The following is a 24,735-nucleotide window of genomic DNA, read 5'->3' as shown; positions in this document are numbered from 1 at the left end:
CTGTCGGGCCGGGCGGCGACACCGACGGCCCGGCCAGGCCGAGCGGCCCCGGGCGGGCCGGGACAGGGACTGGGACCGGGCAATGCCCCGCCGCTGCTCCGTGAGCGCCACAGGCAGCGCTGCCGGCCCGCCGCGCCTGCCTCAGGCTGGGTGCTGCAGCTGCTGGGGTGCTGCAATGCTCGGGGAGTTTTCTGCCGTCTTCTGGTTGTGGGGCTGAAAATGGCTGGCGGCTGTGTGCCGTGGGAGACTAACTGGTTGAGTCCTGAAGTCTGTCTGTGTCCAGTGATAATGGAGATCAACCTTTCTTCTGGTTGTTGCAGTGCTTCTAAAGTAAACCCATGAAACAACATAAAACCGTCTTCCATGTCTGTGCCAGCAAGTGATGGGTCCCCACCACTCTCTGCTCAGGTACTGACAGGTGAGGACCATGCCATCTTCCATCTCTGGGCCAGCAAGTGATGGGTCCCTACACCCCTGCTCAGGTACTGACAGGTGAGGACCATGCCATCTTCCATGTCTGGGCCAGCAAGTGATGGGTCCCTACACCCCTGCTCAGGTACTGACAGGTGAGGACCATGCCATCTTCCATGTCTGGGCCAGCAAGTGATGGGTCCCTACACCTCTGCTCAGGTACTGACAGGTGAGGACCATGCCTGCAGCAGCTCTGTGGTGCTTTTCATCTCCTCAGTCTGTCCCTACAAGCAGGAGTGTTCCTGCGAGGCTGTGCTCAGTTCTGCAGGTTCGTGCCGCTGCAGCTGTGGTCACAGGGGCACTGTGCAGCAGGATCAGAGATCCGTGCCTGAAAATAGGAGGAGGAGTCAAAAAGGAATAGAGGTGAAAGAGCTGAGTGGTACCAGGTTAGCGCTGCTGTGCTGCAGGGTGGCAAACACAGGTTTCATTATTCTGTAGTGTGAGCTTCTTGCACAGGAAGTTTGGAGGGGCTTAGCAATCTGCTTTCCTTTGCCCTCTGCTAAGTGAAGGGCATTTGCTTCATGAATATTCCATTACCCTGCTGTTCCCTGTAAGCCCTCAACCAACTTTTGAAAATAAACAAGTGTACACACTTCTAGGCAACAGCATTCAGGCCTTGCTTGCTTTTTTTTTTTTTTTCTCCTCTAAATAGTAAAAAAATGCCAGATGTTTTTGCATGTAATTCGTAATCTCATAGCTAGATCTCACACAAAATATGAAAGTGTACTCCAGACAGATCCCAAGGTACTATTATCTTGTCATGCCAGGCTATTAATCTTCAGTTTACTGATTTAAATTATTTTAAGATACTCACTTCTTCTTAAAAGCTTCCCAACAAGGGCCTCAGGACTCCTTTCAAAAGTATATTTTGATTTCTAGAGAATATGCCACCAATGAACGTTATAAATCTGAACTCGCATGACTACCTATGTGACTGCATAAGCCAGCTGGAACTAGGCCAGGATAATTTTCTCTATTTGTAGACCACACAGCCAAGGTAACATGAAAGAAAGAGAGAAATTTCTATGTATTATTCATATTAATTATTTGTATTCAACTGAGACTGGACTCTTTGTGATATGTTTCTTAACAGATGTGTCATTGGTATAAACGTGCAAGAAGCGGGATTTCAGTTCTGGAGGCATATTTGTGTTTCCATGACCTTCTTGCTTTTCATTAAAGTTGGGCACAAAAATCTACCTAAAATAATGGCAAAAAAATAACCAATATTCCCATATTTTTCAGATTCTTCACATCTAAGCCACTTTCAAATCTGGATTTTAACCTAATATTTAGCTGATATTCTTATTATGAGTTGGGGTGTCTGAGTATGCAGTCTTAGACTTGTGTGTCTTGTCATCTCTTCAGGTAACGGAGATGAGATGACTTGTCTCAGGGAGAGAACTGGAAGAGGAGTCTGATGTGATCGCAAAGGCTCAGATAATGGTGTGTCTGGGTACTTGTAGGTAGATAGAAGAATATTTGGTGGAATTTATCCAAGAGAAGTAATAAAGTGACATCATCTAAAATTTGGAGGGTAAGAGGAGCAAGGAAAGGAAGATGATTCCTCCACATGTGATAAAAGGAAATTGGTAAGTAAAATAAAAGCTTTCAAAAAAGAAACCCTTTTCGTTTTGCTTACAATGGAATGATATTTTTATGAGAAAAAAAAAATCCAGTGTTTTAAAGGAAAAAAAACTGTTCTGAGAATTGTGACTCATTAAAAGTATTTCTCAACTGGTTTCACAGTGCAAGAAACCTCAAATGCCCTAACTCCCAGACCAGAGCCCACCCACTGAGTTACTTGCCTCCCCAGAGGAAACAGATAATTTTGATGCCATGAAAATAATATTAATGCACAAAATTCAGACTCCTAAGGATATTAGCATCTTTTCAGTCCCAAATTAATGAACTAATTTAGTTCATAGTTGCAGCAAGCAATTTTTTACTGTGTGATATCCAATTCAAAAGGAATATATCAGCTTCCATCTGCTATTATGAAAAATACCAAAATCAGAGATTTTAGTAAAGTAATCTGAAAGCTGCAGCCACTGAACTTTGAGCTAGAAGCCATGCTTGGTAACTCCAGGCTGTAAATTATTCTCTTTCTCTGAGGAGTGGATAACAAGTTAGACATACAGTGCTGTGTGATCAATTGATTTTACTGGCTGCTGGTCAGGTCAGGAGGACCAGAAGAAAGGCTATGGCAGCACAGCCAGTGAATAAATTGCTGGCTCAACCCAGAGTGTAGCCAGTTTGTTCTGAAAAATAGATAATCATGTATGTGACCAAGTGTACTGCACCATGCTGCAGAGGCTTTGCTCAGGGCTCTATTCAGATTTCTCTGTCTAGAAAATAAAAATACAGTGTGAATATCATTCCAACCTTTATTTTGGATCAAACCCACTGGCATTTGAGATTTTCTCCAAGATGAATCAATTCAGATTCATTTCAGCAGGAGCACAATTGAGTAGAAGAATGCTCAGCCCCAAAAGCTGTGTGAAGTCATGTTTAAGCTGTTATTGTAGGTGTAGCAGGTCCTAGGAAATGGGAATCTCAAAGTTTCAACAGGTTCCTTACTTAAGTTTTGAATAAATTTTGAATGCGTCCCACAGGTTTTTTGCTCTAGATCCTGGCTGAAGTTCAAACAGTCTTCATATCACTCTTCTCTTGAAAACTTAGGTTCTTCTGGGTTTCATGTGTATTGAAGCCCCTACCTGAATCTTGTAGGAGGTATAAATTTGGAGTCAAAACACTAAGATCAGGGATTGCTTTCATGCTTCTCAACTTCTCTTATTGGAGTTTGCCCAGTTTGTGGAGCAAAGCCTTTTTTGTAATTCAGTGAACATCCACAACTGGATTCTTCCCTGTGTGGTTACACGAGACACCCGTACAGGGTAACCTTTGTCAGTCAGGCATAGTCCTGCCTCCATAATGCCCATTTGATAAATTATACATGGGTACCTAATGTACTCTCATAAATTATTATAGGCTCTTATAGCCCTGTGTTTTATGGTGATATGTCATAGCACAGGAGCAGACAATATATTGTCCCAGAAGGTGCCATGGACTCTGAGATGGCATTACCAATTCCACCAGTAAAAAATAACAAATTAAGAGATCTGAAAGTAGAATGCTCAACAACTGCTCCCTTGATTGAGGAAAACGTTCCTAATGAAAGGGAGTTGTTGCAGGAATCGGTGCATTGGTGAGAGAGAGACAGAGTTTGATTTAGGATCCCTTCTGGCTCTCTTGTTCCCCAAGCAATCAGGAGGAGCTTTGAGTGCTTGGTCCCTAGGGACAGGCAAGCCTTACATCACTTACCAACCACGCCTTGTGTGATTAAGGGAAGAGGTGGAAGCTTTAGAAAGGATTTTCGTCCAGTTGTTTTCACTAGGAGGATGCTGAATAATATCTTCAAACTGTTGACTTAAAACATATCTAGAAAGGGGGAATGAAGAAGTGTGAGTGGAATCTAATACCTGAAAGGTGCAATAACCATATCCTGTCCCAGCTACAGAATGCAGTGAGAAAATTTAGGGGCACTTGAAATGGGTCTGGTTTTTGTCTCAAGATTAATATTAATCATTTAGGATGCTGTTCTCCAACATATGTTACAGCTGTACCTAAAAGGGGCTGTAGGACAACACTCAGGAAAAGGTACTACTAAGTGTAAAAGAAGGATTACCACAACTGCACAACAGACTCTGAAGTTTTCTTTCTCCACCGAAGTGCAAAAATCATGGCACTCACAAAGGAATCACATTTAATTTTAAAGTCTTAAATTACCTGAAATGGACAAGATGATGGATATATGTATTTAAGATGTTCTCATACCTTAGGATTTAGAAGTCTTTTTCTTTTAAAGGATTTTTAACATTTTACATCAGAGGTGCATTGATTTTCATCCAATTTTTCCAAAACACATCTGAGCTGTACAGCAGAACTTCAAGGCTGATGTCGCCTTAAGGTTAGGATCTGTAAAACAACAGTTGGCTGAAGTATTTTCCTACACATTTTAGTGGACAACTACTTTTGCCTTTAAAAAAAAAAGCCTTTATTTCAAGGGTTTTTCTTTAAAAAGAAATCAATGTATTTGATTTATAGGATAAATTTTACAGTTTTACAGAGGAAGATTAACTGTTTTCAGGATAAAATGTAAAACTTCCTTTTTTTTTTTTTCCTGCCTACTTTTTCTCTACCACAGTAAAGCGTTTACTGGTCTAACTTAAAGAGTTACTGCTGCAGATTTATAGCCATAGTGTAATTGACATTACAATCAGGAAAATATTTCTCATTAAACCAAAAATGGCATACTTCAGAGGCTAGAAAAGTTTTTACAGAAAAAAAAAACAATTAAGACCCTCTTGTTCTTACATCTTAGTCTGTTTAGAGGTTGTGGGGATTCTTTTTTAACTGCTTCACCTAAATATTAGCGGTGTGCCTTGTTATCTAAAAGAGAGCAGTTTTCTTGGAAGTATATGAAGTGACTGTAATCTTTATTTCTAAGAAACTCCAGTGCTTTAAAATTTGGGTAGGATATCCTACTTTACAGTAGATATCAGTGGATATCTGATTTGTGAAATAGGGACTTGTGCACCCTTTGGGTTAGTTGAATGTTTTAATGCCATGGCAGTTAGTACTATAAGCAGCCGTGGTACTTTTTACTAAGAGCAGATGTACAAAGTTTAGTCATTAGAAATGACGTGGTTACCAAGACAAGGTCATATGGTAAATGTAGAAATTAATAAAGTAGTAACTAGTGATGATATATGGGTAGTTAGGAAATCTTCAGTTACATCTGAAGATTTTTAGGCTGCTACCCAAGAAACAAGCACTGATCACCATATCTACTTTTGCAAATAAAGAAATTGAGATCCAGGAGGAAGTGTCTCACGTGAATGCAGTGATGACAAATGCTATGACATTTCTTGGCAGTCTTCTGTGGATTACCTAATGCAAGTCACTCACCAGGGGAAAAAAAAAAGCTTGAATAAAAGGAATAATTTTATCAAAAATAATTGTACCAGGGTACATATTACACTATGCTGAATACCATCTTAAACAGCAGTGCTTCATGGGCTGGATTAGTTGATAGTGGAAGAAAAGCAGTTAGGTGAATGGAACCATCCTTTTGATGTCATCTTCTGAATTTCTGGCAAGCATGGATGGCCCTTCTCCACATGAAGACAAAATGCAAGGCCAGGCTACTTCTGGTGAATATTTGGTAAAGGTAAGGAAGATATTAGAAATGATCAGTGATCAACATTAAAATTACATTTTAAGTCTTCTTCAGGATAAATCTACCAAGAGTTGATATGCACTGTGACATTGAAAACATAATTTCTCTTCCGTGTTTTTATTTTGTTTTGTTGGTTTTGGGGTTTTTATTTCCCAAAGGGGGAAATTAACCTCAGTGACTTCAGGTAGCTTCCACTGACATTAGATCCTCTACTGACTTCAAAACAAATTGGGTTGAGCTCAAGCAGTCTAGAAATAAAAGAGTGCATGGAAGAAAAAATCAAGGCTAACAACAAGAGAAGGCTGCTTGACTGTCTTCCGAAAGGTGCTGTATGAAGAATAGATGTTTACAAATACACTGTATTTTACAAGAACATAAAACACAGGCCTGAAGTGAGACTTCTGTGATTCACTCAGAGGTTTCCTTAGGCTGAACCATGATAACTACAGGACACTTGGTCAGATTAAAGCGATTTACAGAAGTTCTGGAGATCTGGTCAACGGTATCTGTAGCAAGGTTGCTTTATGTGACTACAGTTCCCCTGTGGCCTGTTTTACCAGCATACAGAGGCACCAGGGCAGGTGAAGTTTCATTCACTGGTGTGTTTATGTTCAGAAACAACTAGCTAGGCAATCCAACACCAGTAACTTCATCCAGTGTGGTGTTTCTATTCATAACATTCTGGTTGTTGTTTGTGTTTTTTTCCATATTTGCTTACTGAAAATGCTGATGATTTTTGCTGATTTATTGTCCTCCTGTGAGTGGTATCTCCTTACAGCAGAAAGGACTCAGCTATCTTATCCTCACTGAAGCTGATATACCTCAAGGGACCCAAAATTCATGCAGCTGCTTCAGTTCCAGTAAAGGAACATCACCAGAGTGGGATTTACAGCCTGCTCTGGCCACTGTTAAGTACCAGTTCAACAAATCTAAGTTACAGTCCCAGGCAGGAGGCAGATAGAAGGGTTGGAAGCTGGTTGGAAAAGGCTGAACATCCCCTTTTGCTGTCATGGATATGCTGTAATGCTGAAGTACACAAGCATATGGGTGCAACAAAAAAAGGATGTAGAAAGAAGCACTCAGGTCTGCAAGGAAATTCAGAACAAAAAGAACCATCTGAAACTGCTAGAGAAATAAGACAACATTTTGCCAAACTTTCTGCTGCACACTTGCAGCTTTATAACATTTAACTTTTTGAAAAATTTTAGAATTTAATTACTTTATTTCTTAAATATGTTTCAGAGCCTTAACACATCTAATAACAGCAGATCAATAGGCTCATTGTCCTACAGTGTATCACAGCACCAGCAAATACCTATGTTATGAAACTAAGTGAATTTACTGGAGTGTAAACCCCCAGTGAATTGTCTGTAATCAGCCAGCAGGCCTTCAGGGCAGGAGAATTAATGTATTTTAATATTTTAGGTTATCTTCCATATGGCATAATGCTATACCCCATCTGTATGTGTGTGTGTGCAAACAAATGTAGGAGGTTTTTTTCCAGAAATAATTTTCCCTTAGTGGAATCTCACCTGCATTTTAATGTCTTTTATCATCTAGGCATTCAAACAAGCAAAACTTTGGAAGAATGTGAGTCTACAAATAGCATTAATGTCTGTAGAGCTGAATTAGATTATTCCAGATCTTTTTTCTCTTTGGAGTGTTGAAATACCTGTATTTTAAAGGACTTTGCCATTTCAAAAACAAGGCATCCTTGAAAGGGGACATGGAACTTCTCACTGAATCACAAAAAACAATGTTCAAGGCTTCATATAATCATTGTCATGTAAGTTTTGGGAAAGTTTAGCTCTTACGGTATGGCAGCCATCGGCCATGGGGTGTCTAGTTGGTTTAATGTGCTCAGAAACACAGTTCTTGGTAAGAGCAGGTAAAGGGGGATGCCAAAAGAGAAAAAGACTCATGCACATTCATATTTACATAGGCATTTATGCTAGTTCCCATGCAGCATCACAGAGAACTTCTAATAACTCTTCAGAACAGTAGTGGGGAGTCAACAAAGGGGAGCAGGCATCCCTTGCTGAATTCCCATGTCCTGATCAATGGTCAGGATTTCACCTCCTTGGGTGCCCTGTTAGCTTATGTGGACCTGTTGTGCAGTGGGCTCAGCAGTAGAGGTGACAGTGACAGCTCTGTCAGGGGATCACACAGCTGTCCCATACCTGGCTGCATCAGGTTGAGTGAATCTCCTGTGAGAAACTCAAAGGAAGCAATTCTGGTATCAGCATTAGATAATGTCCACTGGTAAAAAATGTAGGTTGCTAATGATTTAAATTCAGGCTTACTTCACGAGTTGTACAAACTAGGACAGCAACACCGGGCATTTGTGCCTGCAGTAAAATATTTTTAAAGTCAGGCTTTTTAAGTTAAAGGAGAGGCTGCAACACTCAGCAGCACCGTAGATTCAGCAAGAGAGACTACAGCCTGACAATCACACATTGGCTGACATGTAATAGAGGTATTATTTACTACTTCAAGAAAAAATAAACAGCACTATTTGTTTGATCTGTGTCTCAGACAAGAAACAAGCTGCAGAGACTTAAAAAGTGGCATTGTTATCTAGCACCGTTGGATAAATTATTTTATTAAAAAATGAAGAAATTTTAAAAACAAGTTACATAATAGACCACCTTCTATAGCATTTTTTCTACTGAATCCTGAAATTATTAATGTATTGCTGATATTGTAATAAACTCATTGAAGCACTGGTGCTGTGAACAGTAGAATGGAATTTACAGAAGAAAACTCTCTTTCCAGAGACATGATGTTCAGATAAGTGTATTAATTGTCTTGGTGACAGTTGTGAAAAAAATGTCTTTTAAAAATATTTCCTTCTTCCTTTCGGTTTTTGGGTTTGGTTTTGGTTTTTTTGGTTGTTTTTTTTTTTTTTTTGAGGTTGGTTGTTTGGGTTGTTTTTTTTTTTTGGGGGGGTGTTTGTTTTCATTTTGGAGGGGTTTTTTTAAATTTTGTTTGTTTGTTTGTGTGATTTTTTGGTGGTCTTGTGGGAAAATACATTTTGCAGGAGTATTGGCAATGGAAGAAATTATTTTCACAGATGCAGATGTTCTGTCAGGAAAACAGAGACTCTGAAGGGCTTCCATGGAATCCTGTTAGCCCCACATGGCATGACAAGCATTTTTGTACACTCTGGTGCAGCCATGCACCATTTTTCAGGGTGGTACAACCTGTACTGCCTCTGCTCCTGCTCTGTGTGAGGAGTTACCTGCAGCCCAGAAATAAAATTCATCCACAGCTGCAGAGTTGGAGGCCAAAGAGTTTGGTGAGAAAGTGGGAAGCAAATAAAAGCCAGGATGTGGTTGCAGAACAGGAGTTACTTGAATCAGAACAAAAGAGAAGTTTTACAGAATTTTGGGAGAGAAGACAGAGGAACTTAACATACCAAATGGTTGAGCCCTATCACCTAATCACACACCTACATCATCCCTACTTATGTTGATTTAGGCCATGTCCTCAGCATTCCTCAAAGCCTAGAACCAGTCTTTTACCCTGTTACTATATATTTTTGCATAGACCTCCTTGAAGTAATTTTTCAAAGTCCTCAGTTTTAGTTGTTTCCTAATGAAATGGGTTATGTGTTCATGTTATTCATTCACCTATGTCTGTTTCATACAATTCCCAATCCTTTCTTCCTAAACTAACCTCTGTTTTTAATGACCAAGGACAACAGTCATGCTAACTTCTTTCACAACCAAAATAAGTTAACTCAAGTAAGCTAAGAGAGGTGTGGATTATTTTTACCACATCTTTTTCCTAAATAAACTAATGTCACTGGCTTCTTTCCAACATATCCTATTATTTATACATCTCAAGCTTTTTGCTGATTTTCTACATCTAAGAAAAAGTTAAACAGAGAGAAAAAAAACCCAATGAAGCTGTGTAACAGCACAAAAATATAATTTGAACCCATAGTGCATGGCAAGTTCATGCTAGAATCAAAATTGTCAGTTACATTTGCAGTTTCCTCAAAGCAGCTCCCAACCCACTGCTGCATTTACATTTGATCAGTTTTTAAGTGTACAAACTATTAAAAAAAGAGAGTTCCTCACAAAAACTAATGATGCAGTTTTTTTCATTAACTTTTGCACAGCTTGACACAGTTTTAGCTGGGTTGTTTGTCATTTTGACTTGAAAACTTTCTTTTAATTTTGCCTATTTCTTGGAATAGAAACTTTGGAGGTTGAGATCTTTTTCAGATAAACAGGTTTAATTCTGGGATTTCATGGTCATCCTGAAGTTATTGATACAAAGCATTCTGAGACAGCTCTGTCATAGAGGAAAAATATTCACCTTGGTGTGAGTTTTTCTTTGCAAATATAATTGTATCTATTTAAACAGCAATTCTAATACAACCTTTCATAATAAATGCATATGCATATACATATATCTATATACATGCTCATGCACCTGTATTTTGTGTCTCTAACTGGACTATCTTCATCATTTCACTTCCATTGCTCCAAAGATCAATCGGTAAAAGAATAACATCTATCTATTTCTCTTTAAAGAAACCTTGAACGTATCATGGGCTTGCAAATGCCAAATAATTGATCATGAATAAAGATCAATTATGTTATGTATATTGGGAACTGAAAAAAAAAGTGATTCACATGGGAATTGTAAAGTAAATTGATATTAAAATTAGCAAGGGATCCAAAAAGTAAAACTGGGCAATCTGATACTAAATACTAAGGGTTTCATCTGTACTGTATGTTAATTGTTATTAATTAATTTGTATTCACAACTTCTCTACAGAGTGTATACTTTATTTTTAGAGAAATTGAGGCAGTGAAAGAAGAGAAGTTCACAAGATTTAACCCTGAAAAAGAAGAAGAATAACAATATCAATCACGGATTGATTCTAGTTCAAGAGTTCCTGGTATGACCATCATGGCATCTAGGTCAGTGCAAATGAAATGGAACAGTCCTGCCATAATACAAAAGCAGCAGGAGGACTGCTACCTGTACAGACTGCTGGTTGCATAGGAAAAATATACCTCTCTTTCCACTGTCAGCTGAAAGAGTATGAAACCAGGATGGAAGTAATGTGTCTGGCTCTCTTCTTAGTCTAGTTTTTGCCTGCCTTCTACACAAATCTTATGTTATCTTCTTTGTCTAATTGCAAAAGGAAGTACAGCTACACTTGCTGTTATGGTTAAGACTTTTGCATCATATTTCATTGGCACCAACACTATTCCGTGGCCTGAAGTAAGGTGGGCCTGGGTGGGATTTTAAAGCACATGAGGGCCATATTCTATAAAGTTCTTCAGAAATCTGAAAATACAAACAAGCATACAGTTCATTGAATGACACATATCTCACAAGTTCAGGTACTTATCAAGATTCTCCAAGGCAACTAATTTTCATGTTTTATTAACTAAGTGCTAGAAATGGTTAAACACTGGGTGAAGTGGTTTTCCATCTGCAAAGGCATTTTTTCTCATATTCAAAGCATTTCACAGAGATGTGGCAAAGTGTATGACATTTTCTACAACTGAAAGTCAAACTAAATTGGATTGAACTTATCTCATTAAAGTAGATGTCATTTCATACAGATAAAGGGAAAAGTATAACTTCACTGTTTTCTTATATTTTATTTAAAAATGTATTACATATTCAATAATATAAAAGCTAGACAACAAGCCTAATTATGTTACAATATTAACAAACAATCTGAAAAATGAATATGTTGGTGCTTGCAAACTGAAATTTATGTTCTAGGAGAAATTTTGAATCTGTGTTTTGATTCGATATAAAAAAAGTTCAGAGTTTCCTAAGCAAAGGGAATTTTCATTTTTTTTTTAAGCAGTTCTAATAAGAACGCTGAAAATCTGGCACTTAGAGCTGGCTTAACTCAGTTGGCTTTCATGTTCTTTGTAATATTCCTAGAGACTTCAAAGGAATCAATTAGCTTAATGCTAAGGATTTTTAAAAATCTCATTCTCTTTCTGTTCACAATCTGTATAATGGGGAAGTGATTAGAATATCTATACTACAGAGGTATTCTGAAGTTTTAATTAAGTTCTAGAAATTAATTCAGGATCCTGAGATGGGAGAAGTGGAAAGAAATAACATCCTCATGTGCTCTGGAGCCTCTGGCTGCGACTGTGAAGCTGTAGCCACTTTTACCCCTTGAAAATATGGAACTTTTAACTCCCAACAGTATGATGTGGAGCTAAATGTCTCTGTTTCTAAGTTGTGAACTGTGGAAAATCTTTGTGTATTTAGAAAACTCTTTGCTCATGTTTTGTAATGAGATGTTCATTAGTCTCAGTCTTCAGTCTTCAATATTATTCCTCACTAGGATTCTTTTTGTCAGCCACTTGTAGATGGTCTTCTGACTGCTCAGTCTTTCCATCTCATCAGAATTCCTCATTTCAATAACAATGCAGGCATTTTTATGATAGGTGGTTTTTTTTCATCATTTCCTGGTGCCTTAGGAAATACTGTTTCTGAGTATGGTCAAGACCGACATCTGTGTAAATCTGAGTATTGGTGTGCATTCTAATACACATATTTCTAGAAGAAAAATTATTTAAATGTTTCCCTTTCCCATTATGAAATACCAGCCTCTTTAAAATCTCTTTAGTGTAAAAGCCCTGTGTGATTGGAGAGTGTGGGAGAGCAGCTGCTACTCCTCTGTTGGTCCTTCTGAGACACACTAGAGAGGGCACATATTCTCCTGCTTCTGTGAGGACATGACCTCCATGTAATCCCCACAGGTAAAGGTAGATTAAAACTGCTGCATCTTCCTCTCTTGGATTAGGAAGGCAGGTTCCCTCTGAGGTGGGCATTCAGGAAACCCCACAATGAGTGGGGGGGTTAGTTCTCTGAGCTGCTGCAGGTGTGAGGGAGAGTGATGATCCATACGTGATCCACAGCACTCAGCAGGTTTTCAGTCAGAGTCAACATGTGACAGTTGATTTACCTGCTCTACAGGTAAATTAAATGAGGTGGGTTGTATCTACACACTGAAAGTACATACCTACACGATACACACACTGAGAAACACCTGCACAGCCATCCGTGCTAGACAGGTTTGGAAAGCTTCTAGATAATCTGGTCCACTATGTGTAATACACAAGGGTAGACAATTCATATTTTCCTTTCTAGTGGATTTTGATATTCACTCTGCATCCACCCTGAGCCTGACACTGAAACTATCTTTTCTGATTGAACATGTTTCTGTAACTGTCCTAATCTCAGAGCTTGGCTGTGGATTTTTTGCCTCTGGGCACATTTCCTTGCCTGATGGTAAAGTACCCACAAACAGTATCTCAGAAACCACTGCCCCTTACAGCGTTCCTTGTCACATAATACCTCTAACCATAACCTTTTACTGCCAGATGGGGCCAGTGGGACTTGGCAGCAGGAGCATGGGCAGGACCCAGGGGCAGGATGTGATGGGTAAGACTAACACACAGCTGCAGCAGTGCCACAAAACAGAGGAGTGTGGACCACCTCATCAGGTGTTAAGGGGTTAGGAAGGGGTCATAACTTCTGGTTAAAGTCCTCCCTTGCTTCTTTGGTTAATCTGCATCTCTAGTATTTTTGTGATCATGCAATTTAGAAAACCAGTCTGCTTTAAATGGATTGCATTGTTCTTAGGTGGGGAAGTGCAAGACACAGTATGCCAAAAAAAAGTGAAGCTTTGAACCTTAAGATAAATGTTGGCCACTTAGATTGTCCAAAGACTAGCAGTTTTCTACCCATAAAATACACTGTGAGAATTAAAGGAGAGAGAAAAAGTAGCAATTGGTTTAGTTGTATACTGAATAAGTGGCATCTAAAAAAATTTTAAATTTTGAAGTGGAAAATTAGAAAAATGTCATCCAGATGACTATTTTCATCTTGTTCTTCCAGAATATTTAGTCCCTGTGAAAACAAGAGTATTGTTAAAACCAGAAGAATGGGAACCACAGTCGGAATGCAGCAACAATTGTAAAATCTGAAGTTTCTCATGCTTCTGAGTATAAAATGCCTAATGTGATTGGCATTCCTATATTGCTGTTTTTGTTTTCCCTAAACTGCTGTATCACATTTTCACACACAAAGTGGCTGCATTGGGGAAACAGAGAAAATAGTCCCTACTCATAAGGCTTCTGCAGTGTTGGTTGGTTTATAGCCATAAACTGTTGTGGTTTATGATTTACCAGGGTGAAAGTATGTAACAAATATCAGATCCCTCCATGGCTCATGAGTTTTTCTCACAAAATTAGACCTTTTCATGAGTCAGGAACTCTGCCTATGCAATGTAAATAGATGCTAAAATGAAGCAACAAGTTTCTTTGAGCTCCATTTCATTGCGGTGATAATCAGACAGGGCTTCAGCACTGCAGTCTTTACTGTGCAGGCACCTCTCTTTCTTTTTTGCATGACACCTAGTTACTGTCTCCAGAATGGGAAAAAAAAAATAAAATGTTCAGCCTAAACAATTTAACCGAATGCAACTATTCAGAATGTAAGGAGTGGATCTCCTGTTTGCGCCATGTAACTGGGAAAACTTTGAAGTTTGTCCTGTCTGTTCCCTCCCTTCTTTCTTTCCCCAACAATCTCCCAACCAAACATTTATGGTTATTCAGTTGACAGCCAATAAATAGCGAAGTGTTTGGGGGAAATCTGTAGTTTTTTTGGAAAGAAACCTATAAAAGAAAGAGACGCAGGGAGAAAGAGGAGGAGAGAGAGCGTAATCTGTACACCATCTGTTGCCTAGTGCAATCCATGCTGACACAGGGCTTTTTGACATTTTATACCTCGAATGCAAGCACATAGATCATTTCTACCTTGTACTTTTCCCGTCTCATTATCGGAATTTATTCCCTTGCTTTGTTGTTGGTGGAGTCCCTATTCTAATTGTTTCTTACATGTGCTGTAAATCTGTCCTCCAATCAGTAAAGCCCTGGAACATGAAACTGAGACCTAGCAATTTCCTTTGCTTACCAGTGCATCTGCTGGAGCGTAGTGTTGAAATAAAATGAAACATGTTTGCACTCTTTTTCTATCATACTGTAATGCGCCTTTCATTTCGCTCAAGGAATTTTTAATATTCAAGCCATACCCTGTGCATGAAGTCATTTCCCTTCGATATAATTGTAATGGTAATACGCATGGCCTAACTGGCAGTGGCACAGCTGGCTGCTTGCCACAGCTGAGCCTCTGACTCAAAGACTTTAATTCTGTCATGCCTCATCTGGTTTTATGTACTCTTTTGTAGTTAGTTCACAAATTTATTCTAGGGTATCCATTGAGATGGGCAGGCCATTGACTTTTCTCTAAAGATAGCGCACTAAACTAATGAAGGGCACCAAATATGTGCATTGATAACCTGTGTGCATGCTGAATAGAAATCAGATTATAAGTCAATGTGCCTGGGTGGTCAGGACTTATTGACAGATGCTTAGACCCTGATTGTGCAAAGATTTAGTGGCGGTGAATAAAGGTAAGCACAGGCAAAAGTCTTGCCTCATCGCTGCCTGCAGGATCTGCTGTCACAAATAGCAAGTGGCACAGGGTCTGCACAAGCTGCAGTAGCAGCTTGTTACCCCACAGGACCATTTAATTAATTAATAGCTGTGTTTTGTTTTGCTGGTTTTAATTAACTGAGTCTTTCTGCGGAATTGTGGTGTGGCTTCAGACCCAAGGAACTTTTAGAGTATCTCTTCAGGTTTGTTTTCAAGTACAAGTTCAGAAAAAAGTTCTTCAGCCTAAACTGCGATGTCCTGATGCTTTATACGCCTACCATACCTCTTTCCCTTCATCTGTCACAAGGCCCAAAATGCATGCTCCCAAAGCAAGGTTCTGTGTTTATCTTTCTGATTTCATCCCTTTCTGCTTTCACTAAGGCCTTCCATCTTTATTTCTCTAACTCCCCTAAAAAAGTGATTGTTTCAAGAAGCCAGATTGTCTGACCCCTGCTTCCAATTACCCACTGGTAATATACTTCAAATGATGGTTACCATCTTCATCCATCCTCACCTTTCTGAGCCTGCTGTTTTTCTCCTCTCTATATGTCCATAATAACTTAGAAGGTTTGCTTTTATCTATAAAGCTCAATGCACATCTACTGAGTTACAAGAGCAATAAAGTGTTGTTTACCAGGTTTATGGATCACTCACTTTCAGTCTATTGTTCAAATGTGAGCCCCCTCTGAAAGTTAAAAGCTGTTGGTGTGAATCGATTAGGAGTTCATTTTATGCGAGCTGAAATCAATGACCAAGCCTGTTTCTTACTGTGGAAGAATGGTCTTACTAGCTGCACACACTACAGATTTTCTTGATTTGATGGTCAAGCCATAATGCTGAAAAAATATTATTTGAACAAAAAATTTAATTCAACCTGAGATGAAAATTCTTTTTTAGTTGTGCATTAACTATAACTATTTGAAAATTATGAAGCAAAATTCAAAGGAAAATGCTGATTCAAATTGGAAATTAATTCCTAATTTCAAATTAAGGAAATTAGAAAGAGTTTTGTCTTCCTTGAAATTCACTTTTTTTCCCCTTACTTTTTGGGGTAAAAAAAAATTGTACTAGATCCTTTTATAAAATTGAGGAAGTAAAAAAAAATACAGTAATGCAAATTAGTTCTGTCACCCTCATATTTACTACCACTCTCAAGTAGTGACTCAGCCAATCTGCTATATAGATCACCTCTGATCTGTATTTTGGGATGCAAGAGTAAATAAGCAGAAATAAGGGAATATTGGTACCTTTTCAAGTCTTTCCCAGATAAGAAGCAAACATAGACATGGTGTACACGTCAATTAAAGTTCACAGAAATCACTGTATTAGGAAAAGACATCTCAGCTCTTTCAAGAACAAATTCTTGTGAAGACTGCTTTGGGAATAGTAACTACCACAAACAAGAAAAAGTTTTCCAATTTGAAATCTAGGAGCTGAATGTGGCAGACCTAAGAAAAAAAGAATGAGGGGAGACTTCATCGCATCTACAATTTCCCTCATTCTTGTGAGGGGAAGTAGAGGGGAAGGCACTGATCTCCTCTGTGGGGACCAGTGACAACACCCAAGGGAATGGCCTGAAGCTGTGTCAGGGGAGGTGTAGGTTGTGTATTAGGAAAATGTTCCTCACAATTGGGGTGGTTGGGGAATGGAACAGCTCCCCATGGAAGTGGTCACAGTACCAGCCTGACAGAGTTCAAACCTGCATGTGTTTGGACACATGGTGTGATTCTTGGGGATGGTCCTGTACAGGGCTTGGAGTGGGACTTGGTGATCCTCTTGGATCCATTCCAACTCAGGATATACTATGATTCAGTGAAAAGTCACATTTTAAGGGCTTAAATTCCCAGAAAATAATGCTAATTTTCATTTGAATTATTCCTTGATTTATATACCCACTTGAAAAATTCAGATAATTTTTCTTATGCTCCAACTTCTAAGTATTTAACTATAAACATTTAGTTTGCAAACTCCTGATTCTCCTCTCCACTGTGCTTTTCCCTTCCTTCATCTCAAAAGAATCTAAGTTTGGAGTGTGTGCCAAGCAACCACTTTCCTAATTTTCCTGATAATCCATGCAACTGAATGATATGATAATAAGGTAGAGAAGTTAATTACATTTGATGAAAGCAAAAAAAAAAAAGCATTTAATGCCACCCCAATCTCTGAAATACTATCCTGGCCCACGCTGTTCATACATACCCATGTCAAAGGTAGCCTAAGGAAAAAAACCACTTGTGCCTCCAGTACGTGCTTGGGTTTAGAATTTTCCAGCCCCTGTTACTCTGTTCACAATTTATTTTCTTCATATCAGCTTTAAATATGAAGTAGGCTCCCAATGTTTACTTAAATTTTTCAGTTTTTAAAAATAGTATTGCAAGCATATGATTCTCATAAAGCATTTTGTGCAGGGAGAAAAGTAAGCCTAGAGGCAAATCCTGTAACTCTCCAGACTGTAAAGACAGAATGATGACAAATTGTATAAATATGTGCAAATTGTCCAAATGATGTCATGTATTCAGGCTTGCAAAAGGCAGGAAGAATACTTGAGTCTAAGGTCAGCACAGGCTCTGTCTTGGAATAAAATTGAGCAATTAGATTCAATTTGCTTAAATTTATCACCAAGAAAAATGTTTTGTTTAATCTTAATCTTCGTCTTATTTTCCAAGCATTTTAGAACCTACTGTATTACTACATCAGTGAAGGCCCCCAGTAAATTCAGGAAAAGCCAGATAGCAGCATGCATTAAGCAGGCTGCCTGTTGGAAAGGATTGGTGAAGTAGGGCAGCATATTTGTGACCTACCACATGAAACTTCTCGATGCAATTTAAATAGCAAATTGCAGAGCCTTGCAGAGGTGGGGGCTCTTTCTTTGAAAAAAGCAGCACTTTAGATTACCTGGGAAAATTGCAGATTGAAACTTTCTGGGGGTAGACAACAAAAAGAAGGTCTCTGGGCTCCAACTGGTCTGTAAATGCTTATACTGAAGTATTTTTGATTTACTTTACACAGGTCTTCATTTCTCTCTTCTGCTTTTTCTCTCTCTCCCCCTCTCCTCCCCTCCCCTTTCAGTATCGAGGTCAACCTTCTCCAATTATTTGTCTGCAAACCATTTCTTTCTTCAGGTTTTCCCATTTACATTACATAGGTCAGTGTCTCCTTGGGTCAAGCTGCTTTAACTTCCACTGCATTATTTTCTCACCTTCCAGTGCTTTGCTTCCTCTCTGGTCTCACCCTCCACCCCTAGTCCTTTCAGATTTGGAGAGAGAAAACTAATGTAAAAAGGGAAAGAAAAATAGATTTTTTTTCTGCTTTCCTGACAAATTTCTTCTAGCCACAACCACTGGAGCACAGGTCCAGCTGAATATGCAGGTGGTTTTTAACCATGCATTGAGCTGCTTGTTGTCCCCTACATCTGCTTTTAGTAGGGACAATTCATTATCTGTTGTTCAGGTTGCATACTTTGGTGGGGGGTGAGAATGTCTATGTAGACACTCTCAAACCTACTGATGTCTGAACACTTTGGAGCACCTCAGTAATATTCATTTGACAGACTGTGAGACTAGTTTCTGATAGTGGACCTCTATTGCAAATATCACCTGGACTTCAGTTCCTGTCATTAAAATAAACAAACTTATACTTACTTATTTTTATAGACTTAAAAATGAATGTCCAAAGAGAGAAGGATGACAGATTAAAAACCTAAAGCATTAAAATACAAAAAATAGCAAAAAAAATAATGTTGTGGGTCTGCCTGTGTGATACACAGTTTGGTATATTAACAGTAGTGTCTACTGCATTTGAGAGGTCAAAGAGATTTGTTGTAAATATATAACATGCACTTGCCTCTATCTTAGGATCAGAGTGCCTGAACATTTTTGTGAGCCGTGACTCGTACAAGGAGGGGATGTGAGTAAAGAGTTTGCTTTCTAGCCTGCCTGTTTAGGAAAGAAATTAAGAACAGATGGAACCTGTTACAAAAGAATTTCTGAAGTACAAGCTTTAAAAATAGTTGGGGTTTTATTTATTTATTTATTTATTTTATTTTTTTAAGAAAAAGAGAAGCTCTCATGATGTTAGAGGGATGATATGTGGTGCATAGTTAATTTGGCCTCATGCAATCCGATCTAACTTAAAGTTAATGCTGGAGCTGCTGAATGAGCTGTTCTCCAAACATGTTTCAGCTGCATACGTTAAAGCCCCTGTAACTGTTACTTTTAAGAGTACATTAAAAAGGTTGTGAAAACTGCTCCTTGTAATGATTTCTACAACAGGATCTCTGCAAACTCACAGCTGGAGGCTATCAAACACACACCTCCCTAATAGACAACACTGTGTGTACAATTAACACATTAATTTATAGAGTAAACTGATCAGGGGAGACTAGAGCTTCAAAGCCAAACACTCACCATTAAGGAAGAAGTGAAGTTACGTGGCAGGAGCTGCCTTGTTCACTGCAGCCCTTCCTGACACAAAGCCCTTCCTGACACAAAATGCCTGTGCTGCTGAGCCCAGAGGTGCTCCCTGGCTCCTGTGCCCTGGTGCATGCCTCTGCCAGGCCCCAATTCCAAATAGCAATAGGAGCAAGCTGTGCTCTTCCCCATCCTGTTCTCCAGTCCTCCCCTTAGCATTAAAGGAAACCTCAGGCCGTAGACCAGACAGGCATGCTGCAACAAAATACTCCACCTGACTGAGTGGAAAGGAGGTGGACAGGACATAATCTCCTGCTGCATGGTGTAACTGACATAAAAATACCAAAGACACAATAACACCATAATAATTTAACACTAGGAATACTTTGTGTATGTCTGTCAGAGTGGTTTCCTTGCTGGGTTTATGCCCTGCTCTTACATGGAAGAGGAGAGTTTGGCAGAATGAGGCACAAGGCCTCCTGTTTAAGCATGGACCGACCGAAAGTCAGTCCCATTCATCATGCCAGGACTGAGATTTAGCCAGGGAGGAAGCAGCATGACCTGACTAACCATTGTCACTTCGCAGTGTTGGAGACACAGGTCTGAATTGAAGATGCAGAACTTGGAATCACCTCTTAGAACAGGATGTTTAGGCTTTTTCTGGAGAAAACAGCCTCGACTTTTTTCTTAGTTATATGAGGATTTAGGCATCTGTTTTATTATAATCTGCTGATTAGAGCATTCATGAGGAGCCAGTTGACTCATGCTGGGGTATTAAGATTCATCCATACAGCCAGGTGTGCTCTACACATTTTGTCAAAGGGTGTTTTGCAGAGCAGCACTCTGCTCTTGGCCTTCCCACCTCCATCTGACTTTCAGGACCTGCCTCCCTCTGATGCCCTGTCCAGACATGTTCTGTACACCTGTAATTACCCCTACTCACAGAGTCACTGACTTCTCTGGGTTCTCTTTCTGGGTGTCTCCCATCAGGGGAGAAGTACTAAGATTTTCAAGCTCAGAATGAGTTGTCAGGGTTTTAGTTCTTTTTTTAAAAGTTCAGTACCAACTATCCTCTTTCTCTTTCCACTGTCTACAGCTCCTCAAGGGACAAAGCAATTGGATAATTCCTCCATCTCAGAAGGCTCCTGTACTTTCTCACCACACACACTCCCTTCTCTGGAGGTAAATGCAGTGAGTGTGGGCAGCATACACAGAGCACTAAGGGCTAACCAGATCAGCAGTGCAGTGAGGAAAAAATATGACCTGCCTGAAGGAAGAGAAGCTCAGCTTTGAGTAACCAGAGAAGCAGTTCTTATTGTTACTGTCCCTGAAGAGAGCAATGACTGAATGGTCTGGCCAATATTTGTTTGTGTGGTTCATCATTAGATTAATTTTGAGGTCAAAATAATAGTGTTGCTGAGAGAAATTCAGATACTTGGAGGTGAGGAGTTTGCTTTATTTACTTCCATTGCCACAGCCACAATGGACACAGGCCAGGTGCAGCCTTCATGAACTTTCCTTTGGTGAGTTTGGATTTTTTGAGTAAAACCTCTAATTGCCAATTCTGACACTCCTACCTATAGACTTTCACTTCCGTGAGTCATTTACCTCCCCTTACACATTTTGCTGCTGACTTCCTGTGGAGTCAATAGGAATTTGGTCATTTGCTCACAGTTTATGAATCTATTGAGTTTCCAAGCACTTGAAAATCCCAGACAAGTGGACATCTGGTGTATAAACCTTCTTAACATCTCACATTCAATGCTGGTTCCATTGAGCTTGCTGAGATATATTTCACAGTGACAACACAGGAAGTCAGATGCATCCTGGGTATACTTGGATTCTTTGTCTATAAAACTCTGTATAAATCCTGAGTTGTTTAATGGACCTAGGACACAAGTTTACCCATCTTCTTTTTTACACAGCCTCTATAGATTCACAAGAATATCTATCCATGAAAGAGAACATTATTTGCTTTTCTAATCTCATTTAGGGATTTCAAATCTGAAATCAATTTCACCTTTTGTCCTACTTTGCTTCATGCTTAAAAGATCTTTGCCTGCAATGTCTAGCATATTCACCACTCTCCTTTCCTAAATAACTTAATAGTGTGTCTGTTAAATATTTCCCCTCATAATCCACCTTTCCACTGCTTTGACCAGTTTTCCTCTTTTTGCCCTAGAATACACCTGCCAACACTAGAGTTCTGGTCCATCATGCTAATTTTGCAAAATTTCTGCTGCTGCTAAAATGACAGGCAGAGGATACGCTGCTCAGAAGATCAGTGAGGTTTTGCCTTTTCAGACAACAGCTCCAAGGAGGATTCAAGCCAGAGTGCCCGACTTTTCAGGAGGGAAAGCCAGCCTGCAAGAGCAAGGTGCTACTGGCCTCTCCAAGTGGCATGGAGACAGGGAGAAGGAGGCTCTGCAGGAGCAGGCAGCCATAAGAACCAGACTCAGCCTATCTGCCAAGTCTACCACTTCTAACATTTGAAATGTTGGCCGGTATGAAGCCAGAGCATGGTTTCAAGAGCACTTGTAACACCTTGGACTTCTCTCACACCTCCAATGTTCACTGACAGCTCTCATTAAATTAATCCCTATAAAGCAGTGGGGATTTGGACAAATTTGCCACATTCTCAGAAGGTGTTACACCTCTACTTCAGCACCATTAAGAAGCCTGGCCACCCAGTCTCTTGTCCCAGAAAAACTAAGTATTTGTAAAAAAAATCCCATCAACAGAATTCTAGGAAAAACAAGGTTGCCCAGGGAAGTCTAACCAACAGCTAACTCTCGTGGACTCAGACCAGAGACCTACAAGAAGACATCATAAAGTTAACATTTTAATGGAAACTGAGGGAGACATTCTTATAAAATTCAAAACAGTTGCAGCCATGAGATATACCAATTTCTTTAGAAGGAAAGTTTCCCATACAAAGATTTAAAGATTTGTAGTTGAATTTTGTTTTTTAAACTTCTCACAGGTAATGTTTGTATGCACTGTCCTTGGACTGGGTCCTTAGGCTATCAGTGAACATATTGCTTTGGTTAAACCATTTCTAATTCTGGACGGAAATAAAAATCTATTCACCACCATTTTCAAGCTAAAAATGTTCAGACTGCCTTAACTCCAAAAAATTACTTCATAAAGCTATCTTCTGCCAAGAGATCATGAGGTAAAATTAATGACATTAAATTATTTGCCTGTCTTCTCCTTTTGCCTCTGCAATGCCAAACTGTCCTTTTCTCTAATGCATATCATCAGAAAAACAGCTAGAAATAAACTTGTGAAAGTCCTGCTGTGATAAGCTGATGAGACACAAGGGATTCTGGAGAGCATGACTTGTCTGCAGTGATGGCAGAAAGATCCTATATTCACCTTGCCAGCATCCTTTGTTGGACTAACTAATCCCTTTATTTTACAAAGTGAGGCTCAGACACATCTGAGAAGCCTTATTAGCCACCAGGAACTAATAAAAAATAGCCTGAAAGTGAAATATTCTCTGTCCAAGAACATGACCCCTTCAGACAAGTTGTCATGGAACATGGAACATGGACAACTCACCAAATAAACTTTTGTGCTGCTGACCCCTGGAAAGCCAGACATAATAGAGAACACATGCGATCGCTCCTCATGGATACCAAAGACAGTTTTCATAACTAATCAAAGAGCAAAAGTTTCCTTTTTAAGGATACCTTTTACTGTAGATTATTACCTATTTAAAGGTTTAGAAACTTTGGTTAGGGGCCTTTTTATGTATTTTGTTTAAGTATGATGCTTAGCACAGGACCTCACATGAAGATATCTTAGCCTTTAGCTGTTATCTGATCTATACCCAGAATTTGGATTCCTCTGCTAAAGAAGCAAAAATAACTTAATTTCACTGATTTCACAGCTTAGAACTTTTTCACAGAACTTTTTCTATTGTCAGCTTCTCAAAAGTTTTCATTTCAAGGAATAACGAAAGTGAAATCTTTCTTTCTTAGTCAAGGAGAAATGTTGCCATTGAAGGGTATTTTAAAGTCTTAGAAAAATCTGAGGATCTCAGGTTTTAAAAAGCATAGATTTAGTGCAATTAAACTGCTTAGACTTGGTGTAGACTGTAACTGGATTTCGGGTGTAAAATTTAAACATGTCATGCAGAAACGTTTTCATAGGCAGACTAGTCAGCAAACCTATGTCAACCATAAACACGCTTTGCTGTATTAAAAGTCAGTTTGGAGAATTTTCATTAGATTTGTGCATTTTACTTTTGATCCAACATGAAGCAAGAACAAAATACCTTCTCACCTGGAGCAAAATGCATTAAAATAACCTCTGCCAAAGCACTGCAATTAGAAGTGTAATGTAACCCACAATTCCAAAATTCAAAATCTATGGATTACTTGGAATAGATAGTGATATTAATAATTGCCAGTTTTTAGCCTGAAGCTTCTTGAAGTGGGTATGGTTTTAAGCAAAAGTTGTTTCATTTTCATTTGAGCCTATAGATGCTGCATAGAGGAGTAACCACTAAAACATATGAACATACGTACATTAATCATGTTGATGATAATTCTCATGTAGCTAGAAGAAAGAATGTAAAAAATTTGGTAATCTCATATCTCTGGAAACCAAGAAATGGTAAACTCTTCAGTAGTTTAAGAGCTAAAGGGCATCAATGTGGCAAAGGCATCTGTGTTGAAACAAACAATCAAATCCAAGGAGATCAATAAAAATGTATGTGGATGCTGTTTCAGATCAAAAGCCTGGACCATTTTTAACTATTATCACTCAGTCATTTACATATTTGTATCAGAAAATAACTGAGGTCAAGTCCCTTTAACTATGTCTTTAATTTAAAATTCTGAGCCTAATAAAATACCTGAAAAAATGAGACAAAACCCCATTCTTTATCCTATGTGGCTGGTGGCTTTCTGCTGGTCAGTCTGAAACCACTGCCAGCAGTTTGAGGGGATCTTGTCATCTTATAGACACACCCCCTTTTGAACACCTGACATTTTATTTTATTTTATCTTATTTTATTTTATTTTATTTTATTTTATTTTATTTTATTTTATTTTATTTTATTTTATTTTAAATTTTATTTTTATTTGTAAATGGTCACCATGATGGA

At 39.0% G+C, this 24,735-nt stretch overlaps 1 long non-coding RNA gene across 1 annotated transcript; it reads left to right on the top strand.

Moving 5' to 3' along the window:
• The first annotated feature begins 207 nt into the window (after positions 1-207).
• Positions 208-24,390, top strand: LOC135293726 (uncharacterized). Its single transcript, XR_010355833.1, has 8 exons — positions 208-857; positions 1,840-2,063; positions 5,540-7,499; positions 8,787-10,045; positions 10,525-10,650; positions 19,065-19,116; positions 20,716-21,142; positions 21,802-24,390. It is a non-coding gene; the product is annotated as an uncharacterized LOC135293726 (long non-coding RNA).
• Positions 24,391-24,735: the final 345 nt, after the last annotated feature.

This window comes from Passer domesticus, chromosome 2 (genome assembly GCF_036417665.1).
Source record: "Passer domesticus isolate bPasDom1 chromosome 2, bPasDom1.hap1, whole genome shotgun sequence".
NCBI classification, from domain to species: Eukaryota; Metazoa; Chordata; class Aves; order Passeriformes; family Passeridae; genus Passer; species Passer domesticus.
This window is presented reverse-complemented; position numbering and strand designations above follow the sequence as displayed.